At 43.3% G+C, this 16,611-nt stretch overlaps 1 non-coding gene across 1 annotated transcript; it reads left to right on the forward strand.

Annotated features, from left to right (window-relative positions):
* The first annotated feature begins 2,830 nt into the window (after nt 1-2,830).
* Trnas-uga lies at nt 2,831-2,905 on the forward strand. Its single transcript has one exon. It is a non-coding gene; the product is annotated as a tRNA-Ser (tRNA).
* Nucleotides 2,906-16,611: the final 13,706 nt, after the last annotated feature.

Raw genomic sequence — 16,611 nt, forward strand, 5'->3', positions numbered from 1 at the left:
TGAATTCGAAACCAGAACAGCATAAGTAACATAAAAGTAGATATCTTAGGTGTTACGAAACAAATCACATAAGAAAGGCAAGTCTTCCGGTCCAGATGGTATACCAATCAGGTTTCTTTCAGAGTATGCAGACACAATGACGCCTTTCTTAGCAATTATATACAACCGCTCACTTGACGCAATGTCTGTTCCTGAAGACTGGAAACTAGAACAGGTCACACCAATATTCAAGAAAGGAAATAGGAGTAACCCATTGAATTACAGACCCATATCACTGACCTCAATCTGCAGTAGGATTTTGGAGCATATACCGTACTCGAACATTATGAATCACCTTGAAGAAAATGACTTATTGATGCATAACCAACACGGATTCAGAAAATATCGTTCTTGTGCAGCACAGCTAGCTCTTTATTCCCATGAAGTAATGTCGACAAGGGATCTCAGATCGATTCCATATTCCTATATTTCCAGTAAGCTTTTGATACCGTTCCTCACAAGCGACTGTTAATCAAATTGCGTGCATATAGATTATCGTCTCAGTTGTGTGACTGGATTCGTGATTTCCTCTCAGAGAGGTCACAGTTCGTAGTGATAGACGGTAAATCATCGAGTATAACAGAAGTGATATCTGGCGTTCCGCAAGGTAGTGTCATAGGCCTTCTGTTGTTCCTGATTTGTATAAATGATCTGAGCAACTCCCTTAGATTATTTTCAGATGACTCTGTAATTTACCGTCTAGCAAAATCATCAGACGATCAATTCCAATCACAAAATGATCTAGAGAGAATATCTGTATGGTGCGAAAGCTGGCAATTGGCACTAAACAAGGAAAAGTGCGAGGTCATCCACATGGGTACTAAAAGAAATCCGATAAATTTTGGATATACGATAAATCGCACAAATCTAAGGGATGTCAGTTCGACTAAACACCTAGGAATTACAATTACGAGCAACTTAAATTGGAAAGACCACATAGATACTATTGTGGGGAAGGCGAAACAAACACTGCACTTTTTTGGCAGATCTCTTAGAAGATGCAACAAACCCACTAAAGAGACAGCCTACATTACACGTGTCCGTCCTCTGCTGGAATATTGCTGCGCGGTGTGGGATCCTTAGCAGGTAGGATTGGCGAAGGATATTGAAAAAGTGCAAAGAAGTGCAGCTCGTTTTGTGTTATCGTGCAGTAGGGGTGAGAGTGTCACTGATATGATACGCGAGTTCGGCTGGCTGTCACTGAAACAAAGGCGGTCTTCTTTACTGCGAGATCTATTTACGAAATTTCAATCACCAACTTTCTCTTTTGAATACGAAAATACAGGGTGAGTCACCTAACGTTACCGCTGGATATATTTCGTAAACCACATCAAATACTGATGAACCGATTCCACAGACCGAACGTGAGGAGAGGGGCTAGTGTAATTGTTTAATACAAACCATACAAAAATGCACGGAAATATGTTTTTTAACACAAACCTACGTTTTTTTAAATGGAACACCGTTAGTTTTGTTAGCACATCTGAACATATAAACAAATACGTAATCAGTGCCGTTTGTTGCATTGGAAAATGTTAATTACATCCGGAGATATTGTAACCTAAAGTTGACGCTTGAAACCTCCGACGTTCAGGGGCCCAAACAGCTGCAACATACATCGCGTTTCTACAGAATGATCTGCCAACGTTGCTCGAAAATGTCCCACTGGAAGCGCGTCGACGTATGTGGTATCAGCATGATGGTGCACCTGCACATTACGCAATTAACACTAGGCTGACCCTTGACAGGATGTTAGACGGGCGTTTCATAGGACGTGGAGGACGCATCAATTGGCCAGCGCGTTCTCCTGATCTTACACCTCTGGACTTCTTTCTGTGGGGTACGTTAAAGGAGAATGTGTACCGTGATGGGCCTACAACCCCAGAGGATATGAAACAACGTATTGTGGCAGCCTGCGGCGACATTACACCAGATGCACTGCGGCGTGTATGACATTCATTACGCCAGAGATTGCAATTGTGTGCAGCAAATGATGGCCACCACATTGAACATCTATTGGCCTGACATGTCGGGACACACTATATTCCACTCCGTAATTGAGAACCGAAACCACTTGTGTACGTGTACCTCACCCCTCATGGTAATGTACATGAGTGTCAGTGAAAAAGACCAATAAAAACGTGTTAGCATGTGAACGTAATGTGCTGTTCCAGTCTCTTCTGTACCTAAGGTCCATCACCGTTCCCTTTGGATGCCTACGTAATTCGGTGCTCTCCGATACACCCGATCGAACAGCGGAGGAGTGGTACTCAAGCGTTAACTTTAGGTTACAATATCTCCCGATGTAATTAACATTTTACAATGCAACAAACGGCACTGATTATGTATTTGTTTATATGTTCAGATGTGCTAACAAAACTAACGGGGTTCCATTTTAAAAAACGTATGTTTGTGTTAAAAAACATAATCCGTGTATTTTTTTAATGCTTTGTATTAACCAATTACACTAGCCCCTCTATTCACTTTCGGTCTGTGGAATCGATTCGTCAGTATTTGATGTGCCAGAATGAGATTTTCACTCTGCAGCGGAGTGTGCGCTGATATGAAACTTCCTGGCAGATTAAAACTGTGTGCCCGACCGAGACTCGAACTCGGGACCTTTGCCTTTCGCGGGCAAGTGCTCTACCAACTGAGCTACCGAAGCACGACTCACGCCCGTTACTCACAGCTTTACTTCTGCCAGTACCTCGCAGGAGAGCTTCTGTAAAGTTTGGAAGGTAAGAGACGAGGTACTGGCAGAAGTAAAGCTGTGAGTACCGGGCGTGAGTCGTGCTTCGGTAGCTCAGTTGGTAGAGCACTTGCCCGTGAAAGGCAAAGGTCCCGAGTTCGAGTCTCGGTCGGGCACACAGTTTTAATCTGCCAGGAAGTTTCAGTATTTGATGTGGTTTACGAAATATATCCAGCGGTAATGTTAGGTGACTCACCCTGTATTTTGTTGACACTAACCTACGTAGGGAGAAATGATCATCATAATAAAATAAGAGGCATCACAGCTCGAACGAAAAGATTTAGAGGTTCCTTTTTCACGCGCCCTTCGAGAGTGGAATGGTAGAGAAGCAGAATGAAAATGGTGCGATGAACCCTCTGCCAGGCACTTAAGTGTGAATTGGAGAGTAACCATGTAGATGAAACTATCTACATGTAGATGTAGATAGTTTACATCTATCTTCAGGAGTACACCAGTTCAGTTTCTTCAGCAACAATGTAGCACTCTCTCATGGTTCAAACAAACCTGAGACCATTAGTGCCGCGCTTCTCTGTATATGTTCAATATCCTTCATTAGCCTTATCTGGTACAGGTCCCACATACTTGAGGATTTTTCTAGAATGGGTCACACAAGTGATTTGTAAGCAATCTCCTTTGTTGTGTGCTACCAAAAATGGTTCAAATGGCTCTGAGCACTATGCAACTTAACTTCTGAGGTCATCAGTCGCCTAGAATTTAGAACTACTTAAACCTAACTAACCTAAGGACATCACACACATCCATGCCCGAGGCAGGATTCGAACCTGCGACCGTAGCGGTCGGTCGGTTCCAGACTGTAGCGCCTAGAACCGAACGGCCACTTTGGCCGGCTGTAGTGAGCTACCAATAAACCAAAGTCTACTGCCTACTTCGCTCATTATCTGGAAAAAGTCTAAGGTTACTACACTACTGGCCATTAAAATTGCTACACCAATAAGAAATGCAGATGACAAGCGGGTATTCATTGGACAAATATATTATACTAGAACTGACATGTGATTACATTTTCACGCAATTTGGGTGCATAGATCCTGAGAACTCAGTACCCAGAACAACCACCTCTGGCAGTAATAACGGCCTTGATACGCCTGGGCATTGAGTCAAACAGAGCTTGGATGGCGTGTACAGGTACAGCTGCCCATGCAGCTTCAACACTATACCACAGTTCATCAAGAGTAGTGACTGGCGTATTGAGACGAGCCAGTTGCTCGACCACCATTGACCAGACGTTTTAAGTTGGTAAGAGATCTGGAGAATGTGCTGGCCAGGGCAGCAGTTTCCTGTATCCAGAAAGGCCCGTACAGGACCTGCAACATGCGGTCATGCATTATCCTGCTGAAATGTAGAGTTTCGCAGGGATCGAACGAAGGGTAGAGCCACGGGTCGTAACACATCTGATATGTAACGACCACTGTTCAAATTGCCGTCAATGCGAACCGAGACGTGTAACCAATGCCACCCCATACTATCACCCCGCGTGATACGCCAGTATGGCGATGACGAATACACGCTTCCAATGTGTGTTCACCGCGATGTCGCCAAACACGGATGCGACCATCATGAACCCGGATTCATCCGAAAAAAATGACGTTTTGCCATTCGTGCACCCAGGTTTGTCGTTGAGTACACCATCGCAGGCGCTCCTGTCTGTGATGCAGCGTCAAGGGTAACCGCAGCCACGGTCTCCGAGCAGATAGTCCGTGCTGCTGCAAACGTCGTCGAACTGTTTGTGCAGATGGTTGTCTTGAAAATGTCCCCATCTGTTGACTCAGGGATCGAGACGTGGCTGCACGATCCGTTACAGCCACGTGGATAAGATGCCTGTCACCTCGACTGCTAGTAATACGAGGCCGTTGGGATCCAGCACGGCGCTCCGTATTACCCTCCTGAACCCACCGATTCCATATTCTGCTAACAGTCATTGGATCTCGACCAACGCGAGTAGTATTGTCGCGATACGACAAACCGCAATCGCGATAGGCAACAGTCCGACCTTTATTAAAGTTGGAAACGTGATGGTAAGCATTTCTCCTCCTTACAAGAGGCATCACAACAACGTTTCATCACCAGGCAACGCCGGTCAAACGCTGTTTTTGTATGAGAAATCGGTTGGAAACTTTCCTCATGGCAGCACGTTGAAGTTGTCGCCACCGGCGCCTACCTTGTGTAAATGTTCTGTAAAGCTAATTATTTGCATATCACAACATCTTCTTCCTGTCGGTTAAATTTCGCGTCTGTAGCACGTCATCTTCGTGGTGTAGCAGTTTTAATGGCCAGTAGTGTATTAACATTGTCCGCAAGGTCATTAACATACAACATGAACAGAAAGGGTCCCAACATTCTTCCTTGGGGCACACCCAAAATTATTTCTGCATCTGACAATGACCCTCCAAGGTATGTTACTGTGTCCTCCCTACACAAAAGTCTTCAATCCAGTCACAAATTTCACTTGATACATCATGTGACAGTGTTTTTGACAATAAGCAAATGTGTGGTACGGAGTCAAATGCTTTTCAGAAATCATGAAATACTTTGTCTATCTGACTGCCCCAATCCAAAGCTCTCATCGTGTCATGTGAGAAAAGTTGGGTTTCACATGATCTATGTTTTCCGAATGCATGCTGGTTGGCACTGAGGAGGTCATTCTGTTCAAGATATTTCATTATGTTTAAGCTCAGAGTACGTTCCAAGATTCTACAACAAGTCGATGATATTGGACGATATAAAGATATAGGACGGTAATTGTGAGGGTCATTTCTACTAACCTTCTTGAAGACGCGTGTGATTTGTGCTTTCTTCGAAATACTGGGCACCGTTTTTCGTTCGAGAGATCTGCGATAGATTGTAGTTAGGAGAGGTGTAACTGTTTCAAATGAAATGATCACATAGGATCCGTCGTGCATAAAGCAGTCGGTAGATGGTTAATTGAAAGAATATTGAGGAAACGCAATCTACAAAAGAGATTACTCGCAAAATTGCTAATATGACCCATCCTAGAATAACGCTCAAGTGTGTGGGACCTCTATGAGTTAGGACTATCAGGTGGTATTGAACGTATACAGAGAAGGGCAGCACGAATTGCCACAGGTTTGTTTAATCAGTGGGAGTGTATCACTGAGATGCTGAAGAAACTGAACTGGCAGACTCTTGAATATAGTCGTAAACCATGCTGAGAAAGTCTATTAATAAAGTTTCAAGAACCACCTTTAAATGATTACTCTAGGAACATACTGCAGCCCTTTATGTATCGCTTACATGGGGACCGTGAGGAGAAGATCAGAATAATTACTGCACTCAGAGAGGCATTTAAACAATCGTTCTTCCCACACTCAGTACGTGAATGGAACGGAAAGAAACCTTCACAACTGGTTTAAAGGGATATTCACTCTGTCGTGCGCTTCACGGTGCTTTGCAGAGTACGGATTTAAGTATAGATACAAGGAAAACTTAATCGATCTGCAAAAGAGATTACTTCCAAATCGCTCTAAAATATTGCTCAGTTGTTTGGGACTCGTAACAAATAGGACTAATAGGGCAGCATGGATGGTTATACCTGGAGGAGAATGACACAAAAATGATAAAAAAACTTGAACTGGCAAACTGTTGAAGATAGATGAAAACTATCGCACAAAAGGGCATTTATGAAATTTCGAAAACTGCTATTAAGAGAGACAACTAGAAATACACGATAACAAAAAACTTGAATTGGCAAACTGTTGAAGATAGATGAAAACTGTCGCACAAAAGGGCATTTATGAAATTTCGAACACTGCTGTTAAGAGAGACAACTAGAAATACACTATAACCTCATACATACTGCTCCCATAGGAACCCTTACAACAATATTAGACTAGTTCAGCACTCACATAGGCAATTAGGAGGTCATTTCTTTTTATGCTCCATATGCAAATGGCACAGAAAGAAACCGTAGTGCATAGTACCTATAATGGACAGTACCTTCTGCCACGTGCACTTTGCAGTGGTATTTAGAACATGAGCGAGAGCATAACTACACTCCCTGAAAAAAGAAGAAGAAGCTTCGAGAAGACATGGTTGAAAGTCAGTGTAACTTCGTACATGTACACACCATCGTTGGGTACGTAAATGATTAAGGGCCGGTTGTATAAAGCATCTGACCTTCGATTAACACGGAAAATGACCTCACATCAAGCTTAACTCGGAAATCTGCGTTGTATAAACGTTAAGGAAAGGTTTACTATCTTTGGCCCGAAAAAAGCATGTTCTTTGAGAATTTTTTTTGTCGGGATCTGTTATAGATATCAATGTTCAAAAAAATGTTCAAATGTGTGTGAAATCTTATGGGACTTGACTGCTAAGGTCATCAGTCCCTAAGATTACACACTACTTAACCTAAATTACCCCAAGGACAAACAAACACACCCATGCCCGAGGGAGGACTCGAACCTCCGCCGGAACCAGCCGCAAGATATCAATGTCAAATTTGGTCAAAATGTTTACTGATATTTCCTCTAAAAACTGGAATTTTTTCGACCGAAAATGTCGAAGAGCAAAGGCGGAAGTGCCGTCGGAACGAAACAAAATTTCGATGTAGACATCCATTCGCGGTATGTCACAGGTCAGCCGGCTCGTCTAAAATCAAAATTGAGTTGTCGTAAGCGAAGTATATAAGACCCTTTAGGAGTTGTACCTCGCTTAAGTTAATTGGAGTATGGGAAACAAAATGGCGGCCATTTGAAGAAAAATAGGGTTTTTTAACGATTTTTCGATTTCATCGGCCTAGTAAAAAGTATTTGTAGTTCATGGATGGGAATAAAAGTCGTTCAACTCCTTGACAATTTAGTTAGCTTCGTCGGAAACAAAGAATCATGCCAATCGGTTCAGTAGATTTGAAGTTACCATACCGCGCGGTTAACAAAACATCATCTTGAGAAAAGTGCGTTTGAAGCTTTGACTACATATAAATGAAATATTATACAACGTATGTTCAATCTGCTACTCCGGGTCCATAAAGTAGTGCTTTCTCTTCCTCATAGAGGGCGTTCTGCTCGATCTTGGCCATCCTGTGCTGCTCCAGAGCCGCTCGTACGGCCGGTGACAAGCGGTTTTCGGCCGCTTGAATCAGGTGGTCGTCCGAATGCTTGGCGAACTGCGTCGAATAGAGTCCCAGGGTAACGTCCATCGTTTTCACGGTCTTCAGAATTGCTGAATACCCTTCGTTGAAGCTGCCCACTGCCAGGAAAGTCGCAATCTCCACAGCCTTCGCGCCACAATGCAAATGCTTGGGGGCTAACTTCCAAACGCACGCGTTCAAACTTTCATTTGAATTTTGTGTGTTTCCTCCCAACACCGGTGCAACAACTCGTCCTCCGAAAGGAAATAAAACTGGTCCGTGAAAAAGGCCGATTTCGGGCACGTGAATTTTTTTGTTCAACCGCGAATAACAAACATTTCCGTTCCGTATTCGGAAAAACCGTTTCAGTGGCGTATTCTAAACACTTTTATGAATCCAAAAATGCAATTTTTAAAAAAACGATTTTTTTAACCAAAAGATAGTAAACCTCCCCTTAATCCTAGCTTATATCGAGGTGAAGTGAGATCAACTTTGACAGACGAAAATTCACGGATCAAAGTTAGGTTCAGATGTGAATGTCAGTTTACAATGTAGTGACATTACAAAACAACGCTTTTCTTGCAAAAATACAAACTGAAATAATAAAGAAGTTGTTATTAACACGTAAATGTGTAACTACGCCACTTCCATGCCGCTAAGACTCGAAATATTTTTTTTTTTTTTATATATAGTGTTAGGTTAAGAGACTTACCAGTTACAATAAGTGCAGATAATGATTTATATCATAACAATTCATGGATACCACTATAAATTTATTAATTTCGAGGCAATTTGTAGACACTTAGCAGCAGAGTAAGAAAGGAAAATTCGAAATATTTGCCGTGAACCATTACGTATATTGATATTGACAACAGCCAATAATCACTAAGCAATCTTTCGTAAACGTGCGCCCTCGGCTCTAGTAACAGTAACTATACAATGCGTACTAATTTTAGCCGGCCGGTGTGGCCGGGCGGTACTAGGCGCTTCAGTCTGGAACCGCGCGACCGCTACGGTCGCAGGTTCGAATCCTGCCTCGGGCATGGATGTGTGTGATGTCCTTAGGTTAGTTAGGTTTAAGTAGTTCTAAGTTCTAGGGGACTGATGACCTCAGGTGTTAAGTCCCATAGTGCTCAGAGCCATTTGAACCATTTGAAATTATCATCAAGAGAATTTAAAAGATGTCATGTGACATCTGAACTGAACGACTGATGACGTGCAACTGCTGATGATATAAAAACAAAGAAACACATTGAAAGAAAGAAGGTGGGGAAAAAAGTGACCAGCTTTCCCAGATTCGATTCCCGGTATTGCTGGGGATTTTTGTCGGTGGAAGGACCGGAACATGGTGCACTCAGCCTCACAATGTCAATTGGGGAGCTGGTTGAGTGAGAATTAGCGAATCCAAGGTGCAAAAACCCGATAACTGCTGGAAGTGCGGAGTGCCATACAGCACCCATAGACTAGGACTGTTCGTAAGATATCGATATATCGATATTTCTTCCAAAAAATATCGACATACATCGTTGATATATTTTTCTGACACACATCGCTACATTGATATCAAAATGGTGATAATGAGTGCTGACATTTTTATTTTATATTATATTTTTTTCGCAATTTTCCGTAAATATTTGAAGTTGTTCTTTTTAAATTGTAGGAGAACATGACTTTAGTTTAACTGCGTGAAGGAGTCTTACTACGTTTTGAGCTATCATCACAGCCAGTCTTTCTCTTGATTGTGTGAAGCAAGTACAAGTGGCTCAAAAGAAGAAGTCTGATTGCACTGGGAGGGAGGGGGTGCTGAATGAAATAATAGCACATCAGCTGCGTTAAAAATCGATTTTTAATGTAACTAGTGTACTATTTCTTCACATCGGCATCCTTCAAAAACAGTTGCTGGAGATGATGAACAGAAATCTAAATGACAAGATTGGTCTTTGCCGTGGGCAGACACGTGTGAATGGAAACACTGATGTAATCGGTACTCGCCGCTCGGCACTACCAACAGATAGATACTGCAGCGTTTAGCTTGACCACACAATTCTGGCACTACAGTCACGAAAAACAAATTTTAATGGGTGACGAATACATTAAAAAACAATACTCGGCCAAATTTCTGGGCCTGACAGTTGGTGCAGAGTTAAACTGGTCTGATCATGTAAATGATATTTGCAAAAAGCTATGTACTACCATGTATGTCCGAAGTAAACTGACTCCTTTTTGCAACATCACCACTCCGAGGCAAATATACAGGGTGAAAAGTATTTAAACAGACAAATTCTGGGAAGTTGTAGGGGACATCAAAATAAATATTTTTCCCTAATGTCATTTTTTCCTATGAGGAGTATTGTTTCGGTGGAGGCCGTCTTACGCTCTTCAGTTGTTAGAGGCCGTATTACGATCCTCAATTGTTAGAGGGCTTATTACGCTCTTCAGTTGTAGGCAACTGCTGTCCACCAGTGTAGTAGTGCATTGTCTCTGTTTCCTAATGGAGCGATACACCTGGAGTGAGTACACTGATATGGTTGGTGCGTACTACGTAGCGCACCACAACGGACGAGCTGCACAGCGGGTTTATCAACAACAATATCCTAATCGCCGTATCCCGCATCATACGACCTTTGCTGCTGTGTACCAACATCTGCGTGAGACCGGGTCATTAGCAGATTACCTGGACAGGGACACCGTCGCATGGTAAGAAGGCTGCAGTTTGAGGAAGCTGCCTTACAACATGTGGAGCGGGATCCTTCAATCAGCACTCGTGCAATTGCACGTAATATGGGGACGAATCAGACGAATGTAAGAACAGTCCTTCGAGAGCAATTGTTACATCCATTTCACTTACAGCGTGTCCACAACCTGGAACCAGTTGATTATCCACCCAGAGCACAGTTTTCGCAGTTGTACCTGGAACAGTGTGAAATGCATCCTACATTTCCATCCTCTGTGTTGTTTACCAATGAAGCAACGTTCGAGCGTGATGGAGTCTTCAACATGCACAATTCGCATGTTTGGGGTGAGGATAACCCACATGCCACAGTTACTAGCGCTCATCAAGTGCGGTTCTTCGTTAATGTGTGGGTCAGTGTTATTGGGGACTGTTTAATTGGGCCGTATCTGCTACCTAGGCCATTAAATGGCAGGCACTATTACAATTTTCTCGCCAGAGCATTACCAGAATTGCTGGAAGACGTCCCGCTCCCTACAAGACAACGCATGTGGTTCCAACATGACGGGGCGCCGGCACATCTCAGTCGTCGTGTGCATCGATTCCTGGACCAACGGTTCCCAGAAACGTGGATTGCCAGAGGTGGTCCTGTACCGTGGCCTGCTCGATCCCCACATATGTCCCCTCTAGACTTTTTTCTGTGGGGAGAGATGCGCAATCTTATTTACGCAACTCCTGTTGCATCAGAAGAGGATCTGGTTGCCCGGATAGTAGCAGCAGCAGGAACAATTCGGGATACTCCTGGGGTTTTTGCCCGTGTCAGACAGAACATGATCCGACGGTGTAACCTTTGTTTACGTGTCAATGGAGGCATTTTTGAATATCTACTGTAATTGAAATTGGGTTGTGTTAATGTGTTGTCTCTTGGTCATAAAAAAATGGAAAAGTGTTTGTTGGTTTAATTAATTTGCTGTCAGAGAAATCTTCCTCAACCAGTTTAAATACTCCTCATAGGAAAAAATGACATTAGGGAAAAATATTAGTTTTGATGTCCCCTACAACCTCCCAGAGTTTGTCGGTTTAAATACTTTTCACCATGTATTTTGCACTATTTGAATCCCATCTAAGTTATGGGATAGAGGTATGGGGATCCAGCAGTAAAGGTAATATGAAAAATGTACTTACCTTACAAAAGAAGGCGCTTAGAATTATGGGAAAGAATCCCGCAGAAATTAGTTTAAGGAATTTAAAACACTAACTGTTCATAACCTGTATGCACTGAAGATAATCATTATGGCAGTAAAAAGTAACAAAATACTTAATAAAGAGATACATCATCACAACACTAGAGGTAGAGAGAGACCCCACATCATCTCTCATAGAACAACACTTTATGAGAAAAGCCCTCGCTATGCAGGCATAAAACTACTGAATTGCCTCCATCATAATATCTCCAAATAGCCCATTACAAAAATGAAAAGGGAAATTGAAATTATGGGTCCTAAACAATCCTGTATATTCAACAGATGCGTTTCTAGATTTAGTACACTCGTATGATGGAAGACCATCTATCTAAAAATATATGTAATCTCAGATCTTAGACTGTGTCACAATCTGTAAATATTTGAATCTCAGATCTGAATACTGTGTCACAAACTGTAGATTCCTTACTCTAAGTATTGCAATAAGAAATTGTTTTTATGTATAGTCCATATATGTACACTACTGGCCACTAAAATTGCTACACCACTAAGAGATGCAGATGATAAACGGGTATTCATTGGACAAACATATTATACTAGAATTGACATGTGATTACATTTTCACACAATTTGGGTGCATAGATACTAAGAAATCAGTATCCAGAACAACCACCTCTGGTCGTAATAACGGTCTTGATACGACTGGGCGTTGAGTCAAACAGAGCTTTGATGACGTGTACAGGTACAGCTACCCATGCAGCTTCAACACGATACCACAGTTCATCAAGAGTAGTGATTGGCGTATTGTGACGAGCCAGTTGATCGGCCACCATTGACCAGACGATCTGGAGAATGTGCTGGCCAGGGCAGCAGTCGCACATTTTCTGTATCCAGAAAGGCCCGTACAGAACCTAAATCGTGCGGTTGTGCATTATCCTGCTGAAATGTAGGGTTTCGCAGGGATCGAATGAAGGGTAGAGCCACGGGTCGTAACACATCTGAAATGTAACGTCCACTGTTCAAAGTGCCGTCAATGCGAACAAGAGGTGACCGAGACGTGTAACCAATCGCACCCCATGCCATCACGCCGGGTGATACGCCAGTAAGGCGATGACGAATACACGCTTCCAATGTGTGTTCACCGCGATGACGCCAAACACGAATGCGACCATCATGAAGCTGTAAACAGAACATGGATTCATCCGAAAAAATGACGTTTTCCCATTCGTGCACCCAGGTTCGTCGTTGAGTACACCATCGCAGGCGCTCTTGTCTGTGGTGCAGCGTCAATGGTAACCGCAGCCACGGTCTCTGAGCTGATAGTCCGTGCTGCTGCAGACGTCGTCGAACTGTTCGTGCAGATGACTATTGTCTTGCAAACGCCCCCATTTGTTGACTCAGGGATCGAGACGTGGCTGCACCATCCGTTACAGCCATGCAGATAAGATGCCTGTCATCTCGACTGCTAGTGATACGAGGCCGTTGGGATCCAGCACGGCGTTCCGTATTACCCTCCTGAACCCACCGACTCCATATTGTGCTAACAGTCATTGGATCTCGACCAACGTGAGCAGCAATGTCGCGATGCGATGAACCGCAATCGCGACAGGCTACAATCCGACCTTTATCAAAGTCGGAAACGTGACGGTACGCATCTCTCCTCCTTACACGAGGCATCACAACAACGTTTCACCAGGCAACTGCTGTTTGCGTATGAGTAATCGGTTGGAAACTTTCCTCGTGTCAGCACGTTGTAGGTGTCGCCACCGATGCCAACCTTGTGTGAATGCTCTGAAAAGCTAATCATTTGCTTATTACAGCATCTTCTTTCTGTTGGTTAAATTTCGCGTCTGTAGTACGTCATCTCCGTGGTGTAGCAATTTTGACCGTCAGTAGTGTAACATTGTTCTCTCAACTAAATTTAGAAAAAGTTGTGTAGATAAAAATGCCAGGCAATAATATGTAACCCTAGTAAGTAAGGCTCTGATTTATCCAGAACACTGGAACAAAAAAAAACTTATTTTTTGTAATCAGTTGATCTTGGCTCAAAATAAATAAATAAAACTGCTAAGTCACTGGCATTAGCAAAAATGGAAAAAGAGAGAAGTCGACATGAAGTGTTCCGGAAAAATCCGATGTGTGACGAAACGGAACAACAGACCCATCGGACACCTATTATTGTGTCACTTATATGCAGTTACCATTGTTAGCAAAGTGGATATCGCCAAGCGTGAACCTGCATCACTTTCAAAAAAATTGCTCAGAGCACTATGGGACTTAACTGCTGAGGTCATGAGTCCCGCAGAACTTAGAACTATTTAAACCTAACTAACCTAAGGACATCACATACATCCATGCCCAAGACAGGATTCGAACCTGCGACCGTAGCGGTCGCGCGGTGCCAGACTGTAGCGTCTAGAAGCGCTCGGCCACTCCGGCCGGCTGCATCACTTTCCTTTTAATTCTTGTTCTAAAGGGGCAGGTAGGCTACTAGCTATCTAATAACAAATCAATACTAAAATATACAGCTTTAAAACTCACAGGATATTTACAATGCGCAGCCAATATTTTTCTAGGACTGTAAGTAGATATAACAATCGATATTCCGATAATTCCTTTCCATATATCGAGAGCTGATAATGATATTTCTTTAAATATTGATGTATTGGATACCCAATACTTTTAAAAATACGCAGCCGGCCGGTGTGGCCATGCGGTTCTAGGCGCTTCAGTTTGGAACCGCGTGACCGCTACGGTCGCAGGTTCGAATCGTGCCTCGGGCATGGATGTGTGTGATGTCCCTGGGTTAGTTAGGTTTAAGTAGTTCTAAGTTCTAGGGGACTGATGACCACAGATGTTAAGTCCCATACTGCTCAGAGCCATTTGAACCATTTTTTTAAAAATACACTATGTGGTCAAAAGTATCTGGACACTCCCAAAAACACATGTTTTTCATATTAGGTGCATTATGCCGCCATCTACTGCCAGATATTCCGTATCAGCGACCTCAGTAGCCATTAGACATCATGAGAGAGCAGAATGGGGCGCTCTGCAGAACTCATGGATTTCGAACATGGTCAGGTGACTGGGTGTCACTTGTGTCATATGCCTGTACGGGTGTTCCACACTCCTAAACATCCCTAGGTCCACTGTTTCCGATGTGATAGTGATGTGGAAACGTGAAGGGACACGTGCAGCACAAAAGCGTACAGGCCGATATCGTCTGTTGGCTCACAGAGACAGCTGACAGTTGAAGAGGGTCTCAATGTGTAATAGGCAGACATCTATCCACGCCATCACACAGGAACTCCAAACTGCATCAGGATCCACTGCAAGTACTATGACAGGCAGTAGGTGATAAAACTTCGATTTCATGGTCGAGGGGCTGCTCATAAGCCATACATCAAGCCGGTAAATGCCAAACGACGCCTCGCTTGGTGTAAGGAGCGTAAACATTGGACGATCGAACAGTAGAAAAAGGTAGTGTTGAGTGATGAATTGCGGTACACAATGTGGCGATGCGATGGCAGAGTGTGGGTACGATGAATGGCCAGTGAACGTCGTCTGCCAGCGTGTGTAGTGCCAACATTAAAATTAGGAGGAGGTGGTGTTATGGTGTGGTCGTGTTTTTCATGGAAGGGTTTGCACCCCTTGGTGTTTTGTGTGGCACTATCACAGCACAGGCCTATACTGTAGTTTTAAGCACCCTTTTGCTTCCCACTGTTGAAGAGCAATTCGGGGTTAGGAACTGCATCTTTCAACACGATCGAGCACCTGTTCGTAATGCACGGAATGTGGCGGAGTGGTTACACGACACAAATATTCCTGTAATGGAGTAGTCCGCACAAACTCCAGACCTGAATCCTATAGAACACCTTTGGGATGTTTTGGAAGGCCGACTTTGTGCCAGGCCTCACCAACCGATATCAATATCTCTCCTCAGTGCAGCACTCCGTGAAGAATGCGCTGCCATTCCCAGAGAAACCTTTCAGTACCTGACTGAACGTATGCCTGCGAGAGTGGAAGCTGTCATCAAGGCTAAGGGTCGGCAAAGACCATATTGAATTCCAGCATTACCGATCGAGGGCGCCACGAACTTGTAAGTCATTTTCAGCCAGGTGTCCAGATACTTTTGATCACATAGTGTATCTACAGTCCTACCATAGACACTATTGGAAGAGGACGACCCAGCAGTTAGTCAGTCCCGAAGGGCCTATTAGGGCCAGAAGGCAGAGCTTTATCTAACAATTAGTTCTCGGCATCAGCGACAACTAGTTCGCGGCATCAGTGACAACAAATCACATTCTCGCTGTAGCTGGTCTATTGGAGACTCGTAATTGACTCATTGATCATGGTCTCCAGTAGTAATGTGACAAGTAAATGTGCGGCCCGAAGTGCCAACCCACAATGTCAGTGTCAACAGTATCAGTAAGTGTAGTGGCCACCACCTCAGAGTGTTCAGATGTGGTCCGAGCACGGGGCTCGCGACACGAACCACACGCCACTGTTAAGCACTAATGAAGGACTGGGTCCCTTACTTCGATTGCACATAATTCATTAAGGTCAATCCAACACATTTATTTCAAATAACATAAATGAACTTACATTTGAATCTGTCTGTCATTAAACACGAATAAAAAAATCAATTTAAATATGAGCTGATTTAATGCGTGAAGCGCGAGTTAAGCCAATAACCAGATAAACTAAAGAATTCGTAAAAAAGAAAGAGAAAAACAAAATTGAATGAATACACCCCACTGACAAATGTCCAAAAAACCTTACAATACTACTCAAAAGAATATACTGAAGTGGCGAGCAGTCATTCACCCGACAGAACACT

This window comes from Schistocerca americana, chromosome 10 (genome assembly GCF_021461395.2).
Source record: "Schistocerca americana isolate TAMUIC-IGC-003095 chromosome 10, iqSchAmer2.1, whole genome shotgun sequence".
NCBI lineage: Eukaryota > Metazoa > Arthropoda > Insecta > Orthoptera > Acrididae > Schistocerca > Schistocerca americana.